We start from the raw sequence: 16,245 nt of genomic DNA, 5'->3' as shown, positions 1-16,245 counted from the left end.
GGGGGTACAGATACTTACCATCAATGTAAGGTCACACAGACACTAACCGGAAATAGGGGCACACTGACCACCAATATAATGGGGACACATTGACCGCCAGTGTAAGGGGGTAAAGACACAGAACCCCAATCTAAGGGGCAAAGACAAAGACCACCAATATAATGGGGACACACTGATCACCAGAGTAACGGGGTAAAGATACAGATCACTAATTTAAAGGGCAAAGACAAAGACCACCAATATAATGGGGACACACTGATCACAAGTGTAAGGGGGGTAAAGGTAAAGATCACCAATATAATGGGGAGTGGGACACACTGACTAACAGACTAACAGTGTAAGGGGCACAGACACCGTCATTGGGGACATGCTGACCACCAGTATAATGGGGACACAGTGACCACTAATGTAATGGGGCATATTGGACACCAGTGAAGGAGTGACATACACTGACCTCCACCAATGTAAGAGAATACAGACAATGACCACTAATGTAAGGAAGACACAGACACTGGTTACCAGTGTAATGGAAACACACACACTGCTCACCAATGTAATAGAAGCACACACTGATCACCAATGTAATGGAAGCACATATACTGACCACCAATTTAATGGAAGCACACACATACACACTGACCACCAATGTAAAGGGGGCACAAGCACCATCAATTGGGCACGCTGACCATCATATAATATGGGCATGTATAATGGGGGCATACTGGCCATCAGTCTAAGGAGGCAAATACACTGACCAACATTGTTAGGGGACTGCAGACAATGATCACCAATATAACGGGCCGCAAACACAATCAATGTAAGGAAGCACACACACTGACCACCAAGGTAAGAGGCCACATACACTGACCACCAATGTAAGGGCACACAGACACTGACCGCCAATGTAAAGGGGCGCAAACACTGACCACCATTGTAAGGAGAAACAGACATGGTCTGACAATGTAAGGAGGCACAAACACTGATCACTAATGTAAAGGGCGTAAACATTTAGGACCAGACACTGACCATCAATGTAAAGGGGCACAACACTGACCACAAATGTAAAGAGGCATAAACATTTACCATTAATGTAAAGAGGGAACAAAAACTGACCACCAATATAAAGGGGGACACAGACACTGACTACCAATGTAAGGAAAGCACAAACACCGACCACCAATGTAAGGGGGGCACAAACACCATCAATGGTTGTCGTGCTAACCACCAATATAATGGGGACACACTGACCACCAATGTAGGTAGGTATATTTATTGATCACCTATGTAAGTGGACAAAACATTTACCATCAATGAAAGGGGACACTGGTCATCTTTTTCTTCTGCTGACCGTCAATATAAGGGTCACTATAACAGATACTGCTAATACTGCTCTATATAAATTCTGTTGATGTAACAAAGTGCTTAGGACCGTACATTATATACTAATGACCAAAGCATTTCTGGTCTAAACAGTTGCTGCTTGCAAACTAGTTTCTTACAATTTTCATAAAGGTTTTTTTTTAAGGTGGGTCCAGACAAAGGGGTTGATGCACTAAAGTCAAATAGACTGTGCACTTTGCAAAGTGCAGCTACTCCAGTGCTTAGTAAATGAGGTAAAGCTTTGCTTTGCAAAGAAAACCCAATCATGTTCAAGGAAAATGTAAAAACAGCATTTTTGCTAGCACATTATTGGATGATGGAAGTCAGCAGAGCTTCTGCTCATTTACTAAGTTCTGGAGCAATTGCTCTTTGCAAAGTGCACAGTCTATTTGCCTTTAGTAAATCAACCCCAAAGTGTTAGCCCTCTTTCCATATGCTTTGGTTGATGTGTGCCTGAGTGACTCCAACTTGTGGGACAGTATTTGGAGTATTTTGTGTCACATGTGTGTATTGAGTAGAGATGGGCCCAATGTTCGAGACTAACGTAAGTTCGTAGACTTTCAGGATGTTCATTCGCCGTGGAGTGCCCTATAATGCATAAGATCGCAGTGCATTGAAGGCTGCTGATTGGCTAAAGCATAGACCTGACCTGTATGCTTTGGCCAACACAGCGCAAAGGCCAATCATGGCTCAGGGACAAAGTCCACGCCCCACAGTATATAAGGCTGTTTAAACGGCGGCCATATGTAGTGTGTTGTAATGGAGATAGATTAGAGAGGTTAGTTAGTGGATTGAGCGTGCAGTCAGTCGGAATTTGGAAGTCCCCTTTAACAAGGGGGCCCCCAGATCCCGCTCCCCCCATGTGAAGGGGTATCAGGTACATTGTACCTCTATACATTCACCAAAAAAGTGTAAAAAAAAAACCCACAAATAGACAGTCTTTGACAAATTCTTTATTAAAAAATAAAAAGTGTGCCGCGATGTAAATCCACCATCCAACAGACCAGAAAAATAGCAAAAAAATAAAAATGCTCCGCCTCCATGGGAGGCCTCCCACCACCTGCTCTCTCTCTTCGCTTTGACAGCTCCTTGTTTACAACAGCATCTTCCCATTCTTTATCCCCATGAGGTGATCACGGGTATCCCCACAGACATGGAGTCTGTGGGACCCGTGATCCTAGTCATTGAGCTCCCAGCAGGGTCGCGCATGCCGCCGCCGGCTCGCACGTTACCACATGGCAGCAAATTCAAAGGGACGTACCTGTACGCCCATTTGCCCAGCTGTGCTATTCTGCCAACATAAATGTACATGCGGCGGTCAGCAAGTGGTTAATAGAGTTTGCATGTTCGCTAGAACTTTTTGCCTGTTTGAGATGTTCTGGTGAGAACCAAACCGGGGGGGGGGGGGTGTTTGGCCCATCCCTAATTTTGATTAGTATTACACTATTTGTTAACTATTGCGATCTAGTGTAGACAATTTAGAATGCCGCTCTAAGTGCTGATAGTACTGCTCAGATGACCCATTGTTTATAAGGTTGCTGGCGTGTAAATGCTCATCCAGATAGCATAACAGTACGGGTACAAAAAGCACCACACAATGACAGCTCAATGGGGGAGATTTACTAAAGCTGGTGCACTCGGAATTTGGTGAAGCTGTGCATGGTAACCATGGTAAGCAGCTTCCGATTTGAGCTTGTTCAATTAAAGAATAAGTTCACCTTTGCAAAAAAAATATTAAATGCACATTTTTTTCATGTAAAAAAATATGCATTTATTATTTTTTTTATCAGGAACCTGTAAAACAATGCACCTACGATCAGCAGATCATGGGTATAATGCCACGGTCCTGCAGACTGTCTGTGCATCTGTCTTGCCATATCTACGATACGGCCAGGCAGTTACACTGTAACAGGAAGCATGAATGAAGTACCACAAAGCTCAACAATGCCTTGGTAGTTCATTGAGAACTATAAGCCGACAGCCGCAAAGGCTGACTGACCTTGTAGTTTTCCCATTCACAGAACACTGTGAATGGATGACACAGCTGGTCGGCAGAGCTCCCCACGAGCGTGGTTGTTGCAGAGTGTGACAACAAGAGGGGAGGAGAAGATCAGAACAGGGGAGCGGGGGTTGGTGCATCTGTAACATGTTACACCCTGAATATGAGTGTAAGCTTTGACAATAGAACCTGGAAGCTGACTGATGTCTATGCAGAGTTGCACCAGATTTCACCCTCTCCAGCTTTAGTAAAAAAAAAAAAAAAACTATTTGAAGAATAAAAAGTAGTGGTGATGGTGCCAGACTAACATAGCTAGCTTGGACACAAAAACAAAACAAACTGTAAACCATCTATAATTTTTACAAAATTCCTAAAGGAAAGTTCATATAATGAACAAGAGTCCCTCTATGAGGAGGTGCTGCTGGAGTAAAGTCCAAAGGAGACTGGATGGAATGAAACCAAACAAATTGTCTCCAGTGGTTGTGTTTGCACCGGGGACAATTTGCTTGGTATAATATGAAGAGGGACCTCAGACTCAGTTCCTTCCAATGCCACGACTACTGACGTGTTTCGTCCCACAGGGCGAATGGGCCAGCTGAGGCCGCTCTTTATATTATACACACATTGAGCTAATCTTATGCGGCGCTTTTTGGCCCTTTATTTTAATCAAATAACGTTAGCCCATACCCGTTATCCAGCACAATTTAGCCACACCCACAGCTTGCACTTCTAATCCTTTCCAAGCTGGGGCTGAGGTTATGTCTGAGGTTATGTCTGTGAGCTCTCTCATGTGGCACAGTAAAATAAAGGACTGTGGTATATTTGTGTTATGTACAGAGTGGGTGGACTTAGGTTTTATTTAATCATATCCCTTTAAATCCCCTCCAATTGTTATTGTAATTATTTGGTCTTTCACTTTCTTAGCTATATTTTTGCTTAAAACATGAATGCATACTCGTTCCCTAAAAGCCACGCTGCCCCCATTACCTGAATTGTGGGATGCATCCTCCAGAGAAAACGAATTACCCACACAGCTTTTTTATTGTTTACATCCTTTTACTACAAGTCCTATATGAAAACGGGTTATTCCTTTCCTCTCACTGCTATAGTTCAGCGGCACATCTTCCTGCCAGCCCCCAACTTCCATACGGACTTGAGGTGTGGGCAAGGCTTTGTAAGAGCCTTTGCATTGCACCCGTGACACACTGATCATAGCTTCCAACTGTCCCCGATTTCAAAGAACTGTCCCTGATTTCAAGGAACTGTCCCTGATTTGGAACAAAGTCCCTCTGTCCCTTTTTCCTCTTCATTTGTTTCTCATTTTGGTCTGATCTATCTATATAGTTGTATATAAAATACCCTTTTTATCTTTCAAAAAGTATTTCCTAGTGCTAAACCTTTCATCCAATGTCTAAATTGCTGCATTTGTAAATGTCAAAAAACAGTATAAAGATATAGTAGTGGTAAAAAAAGCATTTGTGGGTCTAACTAATCATTTTTATGTATAATTCTCCTTTAGGGTGTGTGGCAGTGGGTGTATCCTATGCCTACATACTTTTGCTAATTGCAATGCTTTGCAGGCCTCAATTCGAAAATGTAGTAAATGTTAATTGTTTTTATAATATCAATGTTGGTGCATTTACAACATTTTTGCAAAAGGTGGATTATGCCTTTAACTAAATGCCCGTTAACATGCAAAATACACACTTTTACTTGGCATCTCTTCATCATTTCAGTCATCTGTGTGAGACTTTTATTTTTGTTTCTTTTACCCCCTTCCTGACCAGAGCACTTTTTGCTATTCGGCACTGCGTAATTTTAACTGACAATTGCATGGTCAAGCGACGTTGCACCCAAGCAAAATTTACGTGCTTTTTTTCCCACAAATAGAGCTTTCTTGTGGTGGTATTTGATCACCTCTGCGGTTTTTATTTTTTGCGCTATAAACAAAAAAAGACTGACAATTTTGAAAAAAACGCAATATTTTTTACTTTTTGCTATAATAAATATCCCACAAAAACATATAAAAAACATTTTTTTCCTCAGTTTAGGCCGATATGTATTCTTCTACACTTTTGGTAAAAAAAAATCACAATAAGCGTATATTGATTGGTTTGCGTAAAAGTTATAGCGTCTACAAAACAGGGGATAGTTTTATGGCATTTTTATTATTATTTTTTTTATTAGTAATGGCGGCGATCTGCTACATTATGGCGAAAACATCGGACACTTTTGTAACTATTTAGGGACCATTGAAAAGGTTAACCACTAGGGGGCGATGAAGGGGTTAAGTGTGTCCTAGGGAGTGATTCTAACTGTAGGAGGATGGGCTTCAACTTACGATGACAGGGAGCAGTGATCTCTGTCATGACACAAGGCAGAACGGGGAAATGCCTTGTTTACATTTGCACTTGTTTGCACTTCCCCATTCTGCAGGTTCGTGACATGATTGCCGGAAGACCAACGGACATCGAGTGCACCTGATAGCCCCGCCTCTTAAAGGGAATGTAAAGGTATGCCTATTTGGCCACCGCTGCCATTGTGCCGACGTATATCAGAATGCAGCGGTCAGCAAGTGATTACTCCTTGTGCTCCTTTATCCGCTTAAGAATCAGCCGCCATCATTATACTGCGGCAGGTTGATTCTCCTAAAATAATACACTGGCCACCCACGATCGCTCCTCAGAGAGTCAGAATGGGGATCTGTCAATGTAAACAGACAGATCACTGTTCAGACAGGGGAGTAGAGAGAGATCTGCTGTTCCTAGTGGTCAGGAACAGCGATCTCTCTCCTCCTCTAGTCAGTACACTGCCCCCACAGTTAGAAACACCTCCCTAGGAAACACACTTAACCCCTTGATCGCCCCCTAGTGTTAACCCTTTCCCTGCCAGTGTCATTTATACAGTAATCAGTAGCTATTTTTAGCACTGATCGCTGTATAAATGTCACTGGCCCCAAAAAAGTGTCAAGCGTGTCCGATCTGTCTGCCACAATGTCGTAGCCCTTCTAAAAATGGCAGATCGCCGCCATTACTAGTAAAAAAATAAAAATAGAAAAAAATGCCATAAATGTATCCCCTATTTTATAGATGCTTTAACTTTTGGGCAAACCAATCAATATACGCTTTTTGCAATTTTTTGCAAAACTATGTAGAAGTTTTTTTTTATTTATTTTTTGGGATATTTATTATAGCAAAAAGTAAAAAACATATTTTTTTATTTTTTTTCAAAATTGTCGCTCTTTTTTTTGTTTATAGCGCAAATACTAAAGTCTGCAGAGGTTATCAAATACCACCAAAAGAAAGCTCTATTTGTGAGGAAAAAAAGGACATACATTTTGTTTGGGTATAATGTCGCAGTGTGTCAGTTAAAGTGATGCAGTATCGTATAGCAAAAAATGGCCTGGTCATTAACCTCCCTAGTGGTGATCCTGAGTCTGGCTCGGGCTGCAATTTCAGTACCACGAGCGGTAACCCCGAGCCAGACTCGGGATTGCATCGCTGGATACAGGGAGGATACAGGGAGAGGTTACTTACCTTGTCCCCTGGATCCAGAGATGTCCCCCCGCTGTGTGTGCGAGCTGTCCTCCGCTCAATTCACACAGTGCCCGAGTGCCGCCGGGCTCCGTTCCCTGCGACATTACAATGCACGGGAGCAGAGATCGGCGCCAAATTCAAAAAAGTAAAAATACACAATACACATACAGAACTGTAATCTTACAGATTACAGTACTGTATAAAAAAAATACACACCCCCTTTGTCCCTAGTGGTCTGTCCAGTGCCCTGCATGCACTTTTATATTATAAATACAGTTATTTTCTGCCTGGAATTTGGAGAATGTCCATAGCAACCAAAAAGTGTCCCTTTATGTCAAAAGTGATTTTAGACCAACTAGAAAACAGCGATAATAAATTAGAATCACTTGCAGAATTGAGTCATAGCGATTTGTAGGGAAATTTGTCATCAAACACTAAATCTAATGACAGCGACAATTCTGCAACTGAGCAAATGTCAGTGTTTTTGGATTTGATTACATTATTGAATAATTTTTATTATTATTTATTATCATTATTTATTATATTATAAATGTTATCATACCTGGGATGTCTGCTAGACTCTGGTTTGAACAGATTTAAGAGAGCTATTCCTAAGAATTGCAGGCCTACAATATAAAACGCCAAATTTCCATGCAAAATAATTGTACTGCTTTCAGCACCTAAAACCAGAACTAATCATACCGCCAGGGAGGTTAAGGGGGCAAATCCTTCCAGTCCTTAAGTGGTTAAAATCATTTATGAACATGTCAAAAAAAAGTATTTTTATTTTTTTGTAGTTATAAATAGAGTAAAGGTTGGCAGGTACCTGGTAGATAATACACAAAGGTCTATTTATCAATATTTCCATTACACACTATCACTCAGAATTTACACATTTTTAATTTGTCAGATTAAGTTAGAAAAAAAAAATTGAATTTTTAGTGAAAACATTGTTAAGGATATTTAGATATATAGATAGATCGATAGATCGATAGATAGATAGACAGATAGACAGATAGACAGATAGACAGATAGACAGATAGACAGATAGACAGATAGATAGATAGATAGATAGATAGATAGATAGATAGATAGATAGATAGATAGATAGATAGATAGATAGATAGATAGATAGATAGATAGATAGATAGATAGATAGATAGATAGATTTCTCATTACATTTATTATCTAAAGTAGTTATTGATTATTTATCTTAAAATCCAACCCCCCAAAAAACAGTTCATCATAATCACACAGACATAATTGACTCTGTTGTTTGCTGGCAAATAACATTTGTGTACCTTCCCATGCCACATTTCTACTAAGCAAGAAAATACATATTTATAAAGGTGCTGCTCATTCATCCGCTTATATAGACAAGAGAGGGGAAAAAAAAAAAGAAAAGAAAAACACGTCTCAGCTGCTTTGCACAATTTTACATTGAGGTAATAAATAATTCAATGTGCTAATTTGACAGATGACTCTCCGGGAGCCTGGCCGCCACCATTACTGGCATCATTAGGCCATGATATGCATGACAAGCACTGGCCATTCAGCAAATGTCCTTCACTTGTTTACCCCTAAAGAGCTGTACCATGCACAATTAGCTAATGAAGCATCGCGGTCCTCGCTCCCCTGCAATTTCCACTGTATCAATGCAGACAATGCACCGCAAAATGGCATCAAATAAATTATAAGCAATTTTAAATTTCTCTGATTGCTCAGTGCTAACAATCTACATTTAGCAGAAATTGAGCAAAAATGTTATTGAAGAAAAAAGAAGAAAATTAGTTGCAGTCAGAATATACCTGCTAAAGTATTGTGCTAATAAATAGTGTGACAGGGACCCTCAGCCTTTTATAACTGTGTTTTCACCTTCTGACAGCTGGAAAGGAAAATATACTGTACAAATAGTTTTCTTTATAAATGCTGCAATTATCTGTCAGTACTAAGCTAAAATAAAAAGCATCCAGCTGAACCAACAATACAGATTTTATATATATATATATATATATATATATATATATATATATATATATAAAAGATATATACACACTCACCGGTCACTTTATTAGTTACATCTTGCTAGCACCGGTTTGGACCCCCTTTTGCCTTCAGAACTGCCTTATTTCTTCATGGCTAGACATGGGCCGAACTCCCCTCTGTTGAAGGAAAAATCAAAAGCGCCCATTTTTAAGGCTTATATGCAAGTAGTTGGCCATAAAAGGGGTAATGGGGGTCTGGGGACTGCCCTGGGGGACATGTATGTATTTTTTAAAAACAATAGTTTTTTACAAGAGCAGTGATTTTAATTATGCTTAAAGTGCAACATTAAAAACCTCCTTTAAATATAGTGCCGGGGGGGGGGCTTTAGTGTGCTTGTAAAGAAGCACATCTGTATCATATATATAAAATGCAAAAATTAAATTTCTAAAAAAATAAATAAAAAAAAAGGTCAGATCCCATTTAAAAAGACTTGTGGTTGCAATTGCCGACACCAAGCTATTGAAATAATAAAGAAAAGAAAAACGACAACATTTTAAAAAAAAATGGCGCAGGCCCCCCCCCCCCCCCAAAATCCATACCAGACCCTTATCCAGGTACGCAGCCTGGTAGGTCAGGAAAGGGGGGAACGAGCAAGCGCCATCCCCCTCCTGAACCATATCAGGCCACATTCCCTCATCATGAGGGGGTGGTTGCACTGTCACCTGGTGATCCCGCCCCTTGTGACATCCCTGGCCCAGCATGCCCTGGCCTATGACATTACAAGGGGGCAGTGCCCCCCTTCCCCAAAGCACCCCCCATGTTGAGGGCATGTGGCCTGGTATGGCTCAGGACTGGGGGGGCACTCGCTCGTCCCACCTTTCCTGACCTGCCAGGCTGCATGCCCAGGTAAGGGTCTGGAATGGATTTTGGGGGGACCCCATGCCATTTTATTTTAAACGCCACACACCAGCATACACCAGCATGCACCGGCAGGTGACATTACAATGGGGTGGGGCCACCAGGTGATGTTGTGGGTGTCCCGCTCTTACCTATATAAGAACTGTCAAAGCGGAGAGGAAGGTGAAGCATTGTTTTTGTTTGCTTTTTGTTTATTTTCCAGATCGGCAATGTGGCGGGCGGTGTGATTGATGATAGATTTACATCGAAGGACACAATTTTTTTATTTTTTAATATTTTTTTTTTTTACGTTTTTATTTTTTTGTACACTTCTTCAGTGAATGGGTAGGGCATGTACCCTGATGTGCCCCGATGTGCCCTGATGTGCTATGTGCCCTGATGTGCTATGTGCTATGTGCTCTGATGTGCCCCGATGTGCCCTGATGTGCTATGTGCCCCGATATGCCCTGATGTGCTATGTACCCTGATGTGCTATGTGGCCTGATGTGCCTCATGCCCTGATGCGCCCCAATGTGCTGTGCCATAATGTCCTGTGCCCTGGTGTGCTGTGCCTCAATGTCATGTGACCTGTGCCCTGATGTCCCGTACCCCGATGTGCTGTGTCCTGATGTGCTGTGTCCTGTACCCTGATGTACTGTACCCTGATGTGCTGTGCCTTGTACCCTGATGTGTTGTGCCCTGATGAGCCCTGTATACTGATGTGCTGGGCTCTGTACCCTGATGTGCTGTGCCCTGATGTGCCATGATGTGTTGTACCCTGATGTGCTGGGCCCTATACCCTGATGTGCTGTGAACTGTACCCTGATGTGTTGTGCCCTGATGTGTCCTGTATGCTGATATGCTTGGCTCTGCACCTTGATGTTCTGTACCCTGATGTCCTGTGTCCTGATGTGCTATGTCCTGATGGGCTGTGCCCTGTACCCTGATGTGTTGTGCCCTGATGTGCCCTGTACACTGATGTGGTGGACTCTTTACCCTGATGTGCTGTATCCTGATGTGCTGTGCCCTGATGTGCTGTGCGCTGTACCCTGATGTGTTGTGTCCTGATGTGCCTTGTGCCCTGTTGTGCTGGGCTCTGTACCCTGATGTGTTGTGTCCTGTACCCTGATGTGGCCTGATGTGCTGTGCCCTGATGTGCTGTGCCTGCACTGTACCCTGATGTGTTGTGCCCTGGGGCGGTCTTGATTAACCCCCTGGCGGTATTCCCGAGTCTGGCTCGGGGTGGAGATTTTATACCAAAAGGGATAACCCCGAGCCAGACTCGGGACCGCATCGTTGAATGCAGGGAGATGTTACTTACCTTCTCCCCTGGATCCAGCGATGCCCCCCCCCCCACTGTACGAGGGAGCCGTGCTCCGTTCGATGTATCACGGAGCCGAGCTCCGTTCCCTGCAAGCTTTGCGACGCACGGGGACGGAGAACAGCGCCAAATTCAAAAAGTGAAACACACACATTACATACAGTATAATGTAATCTTATAGATTACATTGCTGTATGTAATTATTTCACATCCCCTTTGTCCCTGGTGTTCTGCCCAGTGTCCTGCATGGACATATAAAAACTGTTCTTTATGCCTGGAAACTGGAGATTGTTCATAGCAACCAAAACTGTCCCTTTACATCAAAAATGATTTTAGACCAGCTAGAAAACAGAGATAATAAATTAGAATAATTCGCAGAATTGAGCGATAGCGATTTGTGGGGAGATCCGTCATCAAATACTGAAAAGTAATGACAGTGACAATTCTGCAACTGAGCAAATTTCAGTGTTTTTGATTTGATTACATTATTGAATAATTTTTATTATTGTTATATTATTATTTGGTATAATTATTTATAGTTATTTATTATATTATAATTTATGATTTCATTTTTCAAACTTTATCATACCTGGGATGTCTGCTTTGTTTTTTGGGATTCCCCTTAATATTCATGGATGGTGGACTTTTATGTGTATTGCCGGGACCAACAATTCATTATAGCCGCGAGTACTTTTAAATTACTTTTTTCCTTTAGAAATGTAATTTTGTGCAGGGACTGATCTAAACACGGGAAACATGCACCACTTAACAGGCAAACTATAGACACCCCCCCAAGTACAAAATTTTAAGGAATATTTAACTTTTATTGTTTCACTTTATGCATTATTAAAATCACTGCTCCCTTTTTTTGCATTGATACATTTCCCCCGGGGCAGGACCCAGGTCCCCAATCACTTTTTATGACCATACCATGCATATTATAAGCCTTAATAAATTGCACTTTTGATTTCTCCCATAGACTTTTAAAGGGTGTTCCACGGCTTTCGAATTTGCTGCGAACGTCACAAATTTATTCGGCGAACAGGCGAACATTCGATGTTCGAGTCGATTACGTTCGACTCGAATATTGGGCTTATCCCCACCCAAGAGACCAGGGACTAGTTTCACCTAATTTTTCATTTAAGACAGTACTCTCTTTCCTACTTATTGTTTGTGCTCAACATATTGCGGTTTTATTAAGTGCTCATTGTGGTATGTTTATTGTTTAGAATTATTTAGAATGCCGAGGGGGTTCCACGGACCACTGCACCCTCACAGTGTTGACACTTGCTTAGGACCATGTTTCTGACCAACTACAGACCTTTTGGTGGGTACCTGAAACCATGTACAGTTGCAATTTTGCTTTATCAGCATTTTACCTTCCAATGATTTCTTGGCTCTATTGTGCTTTTCTTTCTTCCCTTTTTTTACTACTTTTCTCTTATTTCTTTACGACTTCTCTCTTCTTCACCCCTCATAGAGTCCACGGGGTTTGCACTGGAGACACTGGTAATCCCTTAACTTCCTCTTCCCTATGACAATAAATTGGCTGTCACTGAACATTCAGGGTATGAACTCACCACAAAAGAGACTGAAGGTCTTTAACCACCTCAATACAGAACACTTACATGCCCTTCCTGCCAAACCAATTTTCAGCTTTCAGCGCTGTTGCTGTTTAACCACTTCAGCTCCGGACCAATAAATACCTTAAGGACCAGAGGTCTTTTTGCAATTTCGCACTGCGCTGCTTTAACTGGTAATTGCGCGGTCATGCAATATTGCACCCAAACGAAATTTGCGTCCTTTTCTTCCCACAAATAGAGCTTTCTTTTGATGGTATTTGATTGCCTCTGCGATTTTTTTTTTTGCGATATAAATGGAAAAAGAGCGAAAATTTTGAAAAAAAAAGATATTTTCTTCTTTTTGTTATAAGAAAAATCGAATAAACTAAATTTTAGTCATACATTGAGGGCAAAATTTATTCAGCCACATGTCTTTAGTAAAAAAAATGTCAATAAGCGTATATTTTTTGGTTTGCGCAAAAGTTATAGCGTCTACAAACTAGAGTACATTTTCTGGAATTTACACAGCTTTTAATTTATGACTGCCGATCTCATTTCTTGAGGTGCTAAAATGGCAGGGCAGTACAAATCCCCCCCCAAATGACCCCATTTTGGAAAGTAGACACCCCAAGGAAATTGCTGATGGGTATGTTGAGCCCATTGAATATTTATTTTTTTTGTCCTAAGGGATTGAATAATGACAAAAAAAAAAAAAAAAATTTTTTTTACAAAAAGTTGTCACTAAATGATATATTGCTCACACATGCCATGGTTATATGTGGAATTGCACCCCAAAATATATTCCGCTACTTCTCCCGAGTATGGGGATACCACATGTGTGGGACTTTTTGGGAGTCTAGTCGCGCACGGCACCCCGAAAACCAATCACCACCTTCAGGATTTCTAAGGGTGCAAATTTTTGATTTAACTCCTCACTACCTATCACAGTTTCGAAGGCCATAAAATGCCAAAATAGCACAAAACCCCCCAAAATGACCCCATTTTGGAAAGTAGACACCCCAAGCTATTTACTGAGAGGCATGTTGAGTCCATGGAATATTTTATATTTTGCCACAAGTTGCGGGAATATTACAAACTTTTTTTTTTTTGCACCAAGTTGTCACTAAATGATATATTGCTCACACATGCTATGGGCATATGTGAAATGACACCCCAAAATACATTCTGCTGCTTCTCCTGAGTACGGGGATACCACATATGTGGGACTTTTTGGGAGTCTAGTCGCGCACGGCACCCCGAAAACCAATCACCACCTTCAGGATTTCTAAGGGTGCAAATTTTTGATTTAACTCCTCACTACCTATCACAGTTTCGAAGTCCATAAAATGCCAAAATAGCACAAAACCCCCCCAAATGACCCCATTTTGGAAAGTAGACACCCCAAGCTATTTACTGAGAGGCATGTTGAGTCCATGGAATATTTTATATTTTGCCAAAAGTTGCGGGAATATTACAAACTTTTTTTTTTTTTGCACAAAGTTGTCACTAAATGATATATTGCTCACACATGCTATGGGCAGAAGTCAAATTACACCCCAAAATAAATTCTGCTGCTTCTCCCGAGTACGGGGATACCACATGTGGGGGACTTTTTGGGAGCCTAGCCACGTACGGGACCCCGAAAACCAAGCACTGCCTTCCGGATTTGAATATAAAATGCTACCAAAAAACCTGTTAGCGATGGCAGGGATCAGGCCTGACTCTGCGATCGCTGCAGTTATGTGTTTAGTGTTTTGTAAGTGACAGTGATCGATCGATACTGCACTTGGGTGGGCTGGGCAGAGGGGCAAAACGCAGGTGCCAGCAGGTATTTGGGCTGATCCCGCTAACAATGCGTTTTTTTGGAACCCTAAACTGCTGGGGACGCTAGTATAGATCTGATCAGATCAGATATTGATCTGTTCAGATTCTATACCACTACGGGAGGTGTATGCTTTGTGTGTGGGTGTTAGCGGTACTGGCACTAACCTAGCGCTGCCTGGGGCGACACAGACCCTGACCCTAAAACCTAATTGATATCACCCGCCGGGTGATCAGGGGGTTAAACCTTTATTGGGTAATAAATGGTGGGTGCCCTGATGCTATAAAAAACAAACTAACCAGAGTCACCCGTAACACTTATACGGTGATCAGTGGTGAAAGGGTTAACTAGGAGCAATCAGGGGGTTCAAATTTTTATTAGGTAGTATATGGGGGTCCCTGGCGCTATATAAAAACCTGATGGGGAACCTAAATGACTAACTGGCTAACCAGCGTCACCAGTGACACTTATACTGTGATCGCTGGTGAAAGGGGGTGAAAGGGTTAACTAGCAGAAATCAGGGGGTTAAAACCATTATTGGGTAGTATATCGGGGTACCTAGCGCTATAAAAACCTGGCGGTGAACCTAAAAAAATAACTAGCTACCTAGCGACTGTAGCGACACTAATGCAGCGATCAGAAAAACGATCGCTTAGTGACACTGGCAAAAGGGGTGAAAGGGTTAACTAGCAGAAATCAGGGGGTTAAAACCATTATTGGGTAGTATATCGGGGTACCTAGCGCTATAAAAACCTGGCGGTGAACCTAAAAAAATAACTAGCTACCTAGCGACTGTAGCGACACTGATGCAGCGATCAGAAAAACGATCGCTTAGTGACACTGGCAAAAGGGGGTGAAAGGGTTAACTAGCGGCAATCAAGGGGTTAAAACCATTATTGGGTAGTATATCGGGGTACCTAGCGATATAAAAACCTGGCGGTGAACCTAAAAAAATAACTAGCTACCTAGCGACACATGCAGCGATCAGAAAAATGATCGCTTAGTGACACTGGCAAAAGGGGGTGAAAGGGTTAACTCTAGGGGCAATCAAGGGGTTAAATCTTTATTGGGGGGTGATAGGGGGCTACCCTGGACCTAACACTAACTGTCCTGACAGTTTTTACTGTCACAACTGACACTGAATGCATTGATCAGTAAAGAAATGATCAATGCAATCAGTGACACTGTGACTGGGGGGGGAGGGGGGGCGGGGGGGGATCGGGGGACGATGGGGGGGGATCGGGGGGGGTTTGTGTGCCTGTGTGTACCTACATGTCAGTGTAGTGTTGGTGCACACTTACTTTTACTTTTCTCCTCGTAGTCCGGTCAAAAAGACCGCCCCGAGGAGAATGACATCACTTCCGCCTTCCTGTGTAAACAATACACAGGGGAGGAAGCTTCTCATTGGCCAGGAGCGATCCAGAGGGGGTGGCCGAAAACCAACGGCCATCCCCTCATCACGGAGCGCTCCTGGACCGAATCGGACCGCCGTAACCAGCGGGAGGGGGTCCGATCGGACCCCCCACCCGCTGGAAGGCAATCACGTAGATGTACGTGATTGTGCCTGCCTGTGCCATTGTGCTGACGTACATTGGCAATACGGCGGTCCTCAAGTGGTTAAATGACAATTACACAGTCATGCTACACTGTACCCAAACAGAATTTGTATCATTTTGTTACCACAAATAGAGCTTTCTTTTGGTGGTATTTGATCACCTCTGGGTTTTTTTATTTTTTGCTAA

The sequence above is a fragment of the Lithobates pipiens genome, unplaced genomic scaffold (assembly GCF_037356315.1).
Source record: "Lithobates pipiens isolate NorthernLeopardFrog02 unplaced genomic scaffold, aLitPip1_a1.2 Scaffold_3, whole genome shotgun sequence".
NCBI classification, from domain to species: domain Eukaryota; kingdom Metazoa; phylum Chordata; class Amphibia; order Anura; family Ranidae; genus Lithobates; species Lithobates pipiens.
The sequence above is the reverse complement of the archived record's forward strand: the minus strand, read 5'-3'. Positions refer to the sequence as shown.